Genomic DNA, 7811 nt, shown 5'->3' on the forward strand with positions numbered 1-7811 from the left:
GGTCCATTGTGGCGGGCGGGCGGCTTTAATGGCTGTTTGCTGTTCCCCTACTCCACTCCACTATTTGACTGTGGTGCTGCATCAATCAGTGGCTGGCTCAGGTGCAGCTCTTTAACTTACCTAAAAGGGAGGGCGGAGAGAAGACAAGGAAGGTGAATGAGCTGTTCCAATGTGAAATGCCGGAAACACAGACACACAGACGACACAAAACAAGAGGTGGCAATGTATTCATTAATTGCATTTAATCAATTAGCTCATTATCACTCATGCATTGTCCAACAGGTGTTGAAATAATGGGATTAAAAGGGGAGATCCCTTCAGAAAGACAGAAACAATGGCAAACACAAAAAACACTTTTGGAATCTGATTTTAGTCAACACATAAGGAAAGGGTGCACCGGTCCTGGAAATACTGCAATACCAGGTCAATGCGTGGAGTGGACAGAGCAAGCTCTATTTCCATCTCCCTGTTCTAAAAATCCATTTAATATATGGTCCCCAGATAGGGGACGTATCAGATATTAAACTGATAAGAACAGATTTTTTGAGTTGACTACCCCAACAAAGGAGGTAACCGTTTATTTAAAATTTTCGACAAAAAAAGGATTTACAAGTTTTTACATTTTTACAATAAATCAATAAATACACAGGGTTTACAACAATGGTATAATAATAAATACAAGTTATCAGATAAAATCACATAACTTATAAAAGGGCACTTGGTGGCATCAAATTATGGAACTCCATTCACTAAAAAACCATTTTCTACATAAAACAGGAGAGAGTTTTTTATCTAAAAGAAAATACTTGTGCATCTCACTTAAACAAATGGCTAAAACATCATCCACAGTTAAAACGTCATGTTTAAATAAAAGAATGTTTCTGGCCGCCCACAGAGCTGCTTTGACGCAGTTAGTGATCTTCCATGCCATCATTTTTCGGGTCTGTGTTGGGCATTCCAGACATCCATAAAAAACGCCATCGCTAGTAAATCTCTGTAGTCCTGTAATCTTCTGTGCCAAGGGGAGGATTCTTGACCACACCAATTGCGCGTAGTAGCACTGCCAGAAAAGGTGGTAGACTGTCTCATCATCTCTGCAACCTCCCCTTGGACACGCAGCCGAGTTGGTCAGTCCCCTTCGATGCTGGAATGCCCGGCATGGAAGACACTCGTGGGCACAACTCCAGGCCAGATCTTTCTGAGGATTAAAAAGATAATTAATATTTACCATTCTCCATATTTGTTTGCACTTTTGTTCACTAAAATTACTAATGGGGGCTACTAAAACATTTTCTTTTATCTTTTTTAAAACACTTTTACTATTTTGCACTTCTTCAATTCTCTTGCCTTTCAAGTTAAAAAGGTTCACAATTTTCTCTAAAATCTTGTACTGGTCAGGGAGGTTAAAAGCATACGGGGAGCTTAAAACCGTGGAGAACCATCCGTTCCTCCTCATAAAATACCCGGTGTTAAAACGGATAAAATATGACCAGTAGTGATCCTTAAAAGCAGCGTTAAGACATGCAGTAAAAAATTTGATTAAAAGAAAGGTCTTTATGTCAGGGAAATCCTTACCACCCATTAGTTTTGGCATCATCACCTTCTCTCTCCTGAGTTTTTCCATTTTGGAGTTCCATAAAAATGTAAAACAAGCTTTATTTATTTTTTTTAATAAAATATCAGGGGGAGGGAAAACCATACTCAAATATAATAAAATCGGTAAAATCACCATTTTGGTAATTAAAACTTTTCCCTCCATGGTCAGCTTTCTCAAATTCCACATACAAATGTTTTTATTAACTTTTTGTGCCACCAAGTCCCAACTGTTAAAACCATTGTTTAACTCATTGAAGGAGACCCCTAAAATCTGCACAGTCTCTGACACAGGGACTGGAATGTCCTGTAAAATCATATTGCCAATGTTTAAAATGTTACTTTTATTAAAATTGACTTTAAAACCGGAGGAGCAACAAAACTTATAGATCTGTCTTAAAGTTGTTTGTAGTGATAGGGTGTCCCTACACAGTACCGCGACATCATCCATGTACCCCACTACCTTTGCCTCTAGTCCCCCCCCGCCCGGCAGGGGGACTCCACGTATCTGTTTGCTTTTCCTCAAGGTGCACAGTAGAGGCTCAATTGCACAAATAAAAAGTAGTGGGGACAAGGGACACCCCTGCTTCACTCCGGAATTTAAAAGGACATCCTGTGTTTTAAAACCTTTGACTAAAATCTTGCTAGTGCAGTTGTCATAAAAGGCCTTCAGAGACTGTATAAAACCTTCCGGTATACCCATTTTCTCTAAAACCTTAAAAAGATAAAAGTGTGACACTCTGTCAAAGGCTTTCTCAAAGTCGATTGTTAAAACTGCCATTTTGCCTTTCCTCTCCTTTGTGTCATTAATAACATCTTTTAAAAGGTTCAGGTTATCCCATATGCTCCTCCCGGGTATCCCACAGACCTGGTTGGAGTGAATTATTTTGTTTACAACTGCTTTTAATCTATTTGCACAAATTTTAGCCATTATCTTGTAGTCGCAATTTAGCAGTGTAATTGGTCTCCAGTTTTTAATGTCGGTTTTGTCCCCCTTTTTGTACAGCAGGGACACCTCACCTTTCTTCCAGGACCCCGGGAGGGCTTTTGTTCTAAAAACTTGTGTAAAAAGAGAGTGGAGATCTTCCTTTAAAACACCGTAAAATAGAACATAAAACTCTATGGGTATACCATCAGGACCAGGGACTTTACCTGTTTTAAAACTCTTGTTAGTTTCTAAAATTTCTTGTACTGAAATCTCCTGTAATAAAAAGTTTTGGGAGACAGGATCTAAAACAGCATCAACCTCCTTCAATGAGTCATTCATAAAAGCATTGTCAATGTTTTTAACATTAAAAAGATCCGCATAAAACCCATGTACCTTTTTTAAAATATTTTGGGTATTTGTTTCACCTTCAATATTATCCAACAGGGTATGCTTATCATTGATTTTCTTAAAAAAATACCTGGAGCAGGTCTCGTTCTCCTCAAGATGTTTTACCTTACAGCGAAAGATTATTTCCTTTCCCCTCTGCTCCAGGCACTGGGAGATCTCTTTTTTAATCTCAATGATCTCCTTGTCCACCAGCATACCCTGTTCTCTGAATTTATATTGGGTCTGCAGACGGGTATTTAAATTTGCATAAAATTTGCATTTCTCTTTTGCTTTTCTCATCCCAATCTTAATAAAAAAATCTCTTATTTTAACTTTCATTTTTTCCCACCAGGTGACGATGGGCATATTGGGATGTCTTACCCGTCTGCAGCCTTTGTAAAAGGTAATAAAATCAGCTAAAATTTGCGGATCTTCTAAAAGGGATACGTTTAATTTCCAGGCTTTTTTCGGAGTTCTTCTTTCGTTATCACATTTCACTTTAAAATACAATAACTTATGGTCAGAAAAGACGTTTGGGTTAATATCACATTTAAAAGGCAGTATTTGGTAAGAGCAGAAGATAAAATCAATCCTGGAGCTGCAGGTCACGTTGCTCCAGGTAACGCCGGCCTCTTCACATAAATCCCTGTTACATTTTTTAAAAACATCGGTGAGTTTAAAATCAGTAACAATATCTTTTAAAATTGACGAGGTCTTGTCGTAGTTCCTGCTTACTGAATTAGAGAACCGGCGTTCCCCCTTTAAAATACAATTAAAATCACCCGCTAAAACAAGTGGTTCTGAATCATTAATAAAAAGGGGTAAAATCTCTAGCATTCTAGCTCTTTCATTTCTCTCAGGAGAACCATAAAAGTTTAAAAACTGCCATTTAATACCGTCTATAAAAGCTTTGACCATTAAAATTCTGCCTGGTAAAATTTCATAAAAACTGTCAATTAAAACGTTCCCTTTAAATAAAATGGCGACACCTGCGGCTTTAGATTCGTTAGACCCGGACCACACCGAAGGTCCGAGTCTCCAATCTCTTTCATATTTTTTATAGTCCATGCGATGTGGGATGCAGCATTCCTGTAGGAAAAAAACTGACGCGGTAAGAATAGAGAGGTAATCAAACAGGGCAGCTCTTCTTGTCTTAGAATGCACGCTTCTTACATTTAAGGAAAGACCACATAACTCAGCCATGAGGAAAAGGGAGAGAGACAGTCTTTATAATCTTACCCGAGGTGGCCTCAGCAGTCCTCCGCGTCGCCAGAGACCCCACTTGCACTCTCATAGCCTTCAATTTTGGAGTCCACGGAAAATATGGAGAAGGTAGGAGAGGAACTCCCATCACTTAGCTGACCCCCCGCCATACCTGAGGCACTAATCATAAATGGATCCCATATGGACTCCACGGGCAACATTTCATCTGCTGGAGCTTTTTTGGCAGCGACCTCCCCTTCGATAGGGGCAGGAATTGCGCTCCCTGACGTCTCTGGGACCTCCGTCACCTCGGAGGCAGCTGTCCGTGTATCCCCCAACTGGCTAGAAGGGGGTGGACCTTTAGTTGTCACTTTCGGGGGCACGTCCAGTGGTTTCCCTGCCTTCGCCAATGCAGGTACTTCCATCGGCACCCCCGCTGCCACCTCCGAGTACGCCCTACGTCGCTTGTGTGTCGCTGCCGCTCCGCCCGGGTCCTCTGCCTCAGGTACAGGCTGACCCAGCATCTCTTGCGGACCAGTAGGATCAGCTTCATCCGAACTACCCGTCTCCCCAGTTTCCTGGGGGGGCTTTTTCGTCCGCTGATCACTGGATCGACGCTTGTTCCGTCTCTGCTCTTTTGGGTCACCTGTTTGGGGGGGTCTGCTAGAGGTATCCATCTCATCCTGGCCTTCTCCTTGGGGTTCCTCTCCTTCTGGGGGTACGATCTGGCCTGCTGGCTGCTCGGGACGCCTCGGCCGGACCTCGGGTTGTTCCGATCTGTGGGGACAAAATGCAAAAAGGTGACCAACTCGGCTGCAATATCGACACCTTTTCCCCAGAGGGCAAGTTTTGGCCTCGTGCTCAGAGCTGCCACAGTTCCTACAGGTGCTCTCGCAGGACTCATTGGTGTGACCGTACTTTTGGCATTTCCTACAGAATGGAGGCATCCCTGAAAAATAAAAGTCTCCTGCCATATCTCCTAATTTAAAACGTGCTGGCGGCAGCATTATCCCTCCTGTAAAATTGGCATCTCTGTAGCATGTCACTAGAAATCTCCATTTAGAGGTCCAGACCCCAACCTCATTCATCACTTTGCCAATACACTTTACCGTTTTAAAATAGGGGGATAAAAAGGACATCACATCTTTTACGTCAGCAAATGGGCAGTACATCTTAATAACAATCATTTTTGTGATGTCCAAAACATGCTCGTAAAAATCCACTCCGTCCAGTCTCGGGTCCTTTTTTACTGCATATGCCGCCAGCAGATCTTGGAATACTCCATTCTGTATAAATGTGATGTCATAGGTTCTTCTTCTTGGGTAGTCCTGCACTGCCAAAATCTCCCTCTTTTGGACATTGAAAATGCCAACAAGCACGGTCTCCACCACGAATTTCAAGCCGCAAGTCGTCGCCTTCTCCTCCGAAAGAATTACTCGCACAGTATTCTTAATCCGGGCATATGCCGGTATGTCACCTGGATTTTCATCCATAGTGAGTCTTTTAGGAAAGTCACGCCACCCGTTGGTGACGTAACGTCTACGCAACCTCCCCTTTTCGGCCGGAACCTACACGGGGGTATGTGGATCGCAACCCGTTGCTCAGGACTAAGCCTCTCTCCCAAATAGCAGCACGGGGGTGAAGTCCAGGCGAACCTGGACGATCCCCCGAGGCCGAGAGAGAGGGTACCTGAGCACCTCCTAACCAAGACCAGGCAGCACTGACTACAAGTAATCAGAACTACACTTGATCTCAGCCAGAAGGCCGAGAAGCGATAACCCGAACGGGCCGCGCGTTGCCCGGGCCTGCCCGATACTGCTGTTCAGCACTTGCAGCGATTCAGCCTACTTCTAGGCAATTCCATGGGGCCCTGCAGGCTCACACACTCACAGCTACACGGGAGGTGAATAAAGGCCGGAGAGGAAGCCAGACAGGATTTGCTTCTTTTGCTTGCACCACAATGCAGTGCTGAAAGAGGAGGAATCTACATAAAAACGCCTTCCTGGCAACGCCCAAATGCCCTGCTGCCATGCAGATAAACACTGGCAGCGGCAGCAAGTGCATGCCCACATCCACCCCTTGTTCCTTCACACCTTGTATCAGCTGTAATCCAGTCCAGTCCAGTGCTGCCTGCTGAGCAGCACTGACCAACACTGCCTGGGCCCAGGCTTTTATCTCTGAGGCCCCATTATGATGTCAGAAAGCTGGCTCTGGCTCCTCAGGGCTCCACTTTGACACGTGCAAAGTTCCGTCTGAACTTTATATAAGACGGTGCGGCTCAGTCAGTCACTCAGTGTTGCCTGAGAGGGCAACACTGCAACAGCCGGCCGCCAGGCTGTCTTTTTTTGCACAGCTAGTTGCCTCCAGGAGGCCACAAGAGGGAGACAAGGGACTGCAAAATGGAAAATAAGCATCCACCAACTTTACAGACAACTTCTCCTTGCTCCTACAACCTCCATCCTTGCACAGTTTGTTATTCTTCTAGGTAACATAGTAACAAATCCAAATTGCTGCTCTCTTTGTAGGCAAGCAAGGCTTTGTTGCAACTGCAATTCTTACTCCTTCTTGAAATGTAGGGACGACAGTACATTCCATCACATCCATCTAGTGTACACAGGTAGGTCCATTGTGGCGGGCGGGCGGGCGGGCGGCTTTAATGGCTGTTTGCTGTTCCCCTACTCCACTCCACTATTTGACTGTGGTGCTGCATCAATCAGTGGCTGGCTCAGGTGCAGCTCTTTAACTTACCTAAAAGGGAGGGCGGAGAGAAGACAAGGAAGGTGAATGAGCTGTTCCAATGTGAAATGCCGGAAACACAGACACACAGACGACACAAAACAAGAGGTGGCAATGTATTCATTAATTGCATTTAATCAATTAGCTCATTATCACTCATGCATTGTCCAACAGGTGTTGAAATAATGGGATTAAAAGGGGAGATCCCTTCAGAAAGACAGAAACAATGGCAAACACAAAAAACACTTTTGGAATCTGATTTTAGTCAACACATAAGGAAAGGGTGCACCGGTCCTGGAAATACTGCAATACCAGGTCAATGCGTGGAGTGGACAGAGCAAGCTCTATTTCCATCTCCCTGTTCTAAAAATCCATTCAATATATGGTCCCCAGATAGGGGACGTATCAGATATTAAACTGATAAGAACAGATTTTTTTTTTTTTTCAGTTGGCTACCCCCTCGCGGGGGTGTCAATGATTTATTACTTAAAATTCAAAAACATTTACAATGAATTACAGCTTTTTACAATGAATTACAGTAATAAAATCAATTTACATAAAAACACATAAAAGGGGACATGGTGGCAAATTCTTATATATTGGAGTTCCATTCTTTTACAAACCATTTATTTGAAAGGGTGGCATTTCTTTTTTTATCTAATAAATAATAAATGTACATCTCGCTAAAACAAAGACCTAAAACATCGTCAACAGATAAAACATCGTGCTTAAAAATCAGGATGTTCCTGGCCTTCCACAGAGCTTCTTTTACGCAGTTCATCGTCTTCCATGCAATAGTCTTTTGGTTCGCGGTTGGGCATCCAAAGAGTCCATATAAAATCATTTCGTAAGTCAAGTCCTTTAGGTCTGCCATCTTCTTCATTAGAGGGAATATCTTTATCCAAATATGTTTAGTAAAATCGCAAGTCCAAAAAATATGACGCACGGTCTCCTCAGCCTGGCA

The 7811-nt window shown here is 43.2% G+C and overlaps 1 non-coding gene and 1 pseudogene across 1 annotated transcript; both read right to left on the reverse strand.

The window, feature by feature from the left end:
• Window positions 1–386: 386 nt before the first annotated feature.
• LOC142707518 (U2 spliceosomal RNA) lies at window positions 387–573 on the reverse strand. Its single transcript, XR_012868487.1, has one exon. It is a non-coding gene; the product is annotated as a U2 spliceosomal RNA (small nuclear RNA).
• A 6552-nt stretch (window positions 574–7125) lies between these two features.
• Window positions 7126–7328, reverse strand: LOC142707538 (U2 spliceosomal RNA; annotated as a pseudogene).
• Between the last annotated feature and the right edge of the window lie 483 nt (window positions 7329–7811).

The sequence above is a fragment of the Rhinoderma darwinii genome, unplaced genomic scaffold (genome assembly GCF_050947455.1).
Source record: "Rhinoderma darwinii isolate aRhiDar2 unplaced genomic scaffold, aRhiDar2.hap1 Scaffold_3463, whole genome shotgun sequence".
NCBI classification, from domain to species: Eukaryota; Metazoa; Chordata; class Amphibia; order Anura; family Rhinodermatidae; genus Rhinoderma; species Rhinoderma darwinii.